Here is an 885-nt window from a genome sequence, read left to right on the forward strand (position 1 = left end):
TATTTCCAACAATCAAGTCCCCGCGGATGTCAGCCGTGAAGTTCAAACTTCCAAATCTGACCTGGCGGCCAGGGGCATAGCTTTCAATCTGCTCCAGTTGGCCAAGCAAGTTGGCCCGCAGTGCGAAGCCACCGAATACGAAGATCTGTCCGGGGAGGAAGGTCTCACCCTGGACTGCGTCGTTGATGATGATCGAAGAAGCCATCGAGCCTATCGGTGACGACACAAAGGAACTCTCAATGAAAGCACCAATGTCGGTGTCAAAACCGGCGGATCTCGGGTAGGGGGTCCCGAACTGTGCGTCTAGGCGGATGGTAACAGGAGACAAGGGACACGATGTTTTACCCAGGTTCGGGCCGTCTTGATGGAGGTAAAACCCTACGTCCTGCTTGACTAATATTGATGATGTGTGTTACAAGAGTAGATCTACCACGAGATCAAGGAGGCTAAACCCTAGAAGCTAGCCTATGGTATGATTGTTGTTCGTCCTACGGACTAAAGCCATCCGGTTTATATAGACACAGGAGAGGGCTAGGGTTACACAGAGTCGGTTACAATGGTAGGAGATCTACATATTCGTATCGCCAAGCTTGCCTTCCACGCCAAGGAAAGTCCCATCTGGACACGGGACGAAGTCTTCAATCTTGTATCTTCATAGTCTTGGAGTCCGGCCGATGATGATAGTTCGGCTATCCGGACACCCCCTAGTCCGGAACTCCCTCAAGGGGGAAAGAACAAACCTGGAGGGGATCGCCGGCAGAGGGAGAGGTCCGGGGCGGCGCAGGGCCGCGGGGAGGGGTCCGGCACCGGGGAGGCCCGGCGCTGGCCTCTCCGGCGATGGGGCGCGGCGGGGCGGCAGGGCGACGGGGCGTGGCGGGGTTCCTC

Source organism: Triticum dicoccoides, chromosome 1B (genome assembly GCF_002162155.2).
Source record: "Triticum dicoccoides isolate Atlit2015 ecotype Zavitan chromosome 1B, WEW_v2.0, whole genome shotgun sequence".
In the NCBI taxonomy this organism is placed as follows: Eukaryota; Viridiplantae; Streptophyta; class Magnoliopsida; order Poales; family Poaceae; genus Triticum; species Triticum dicoccoides.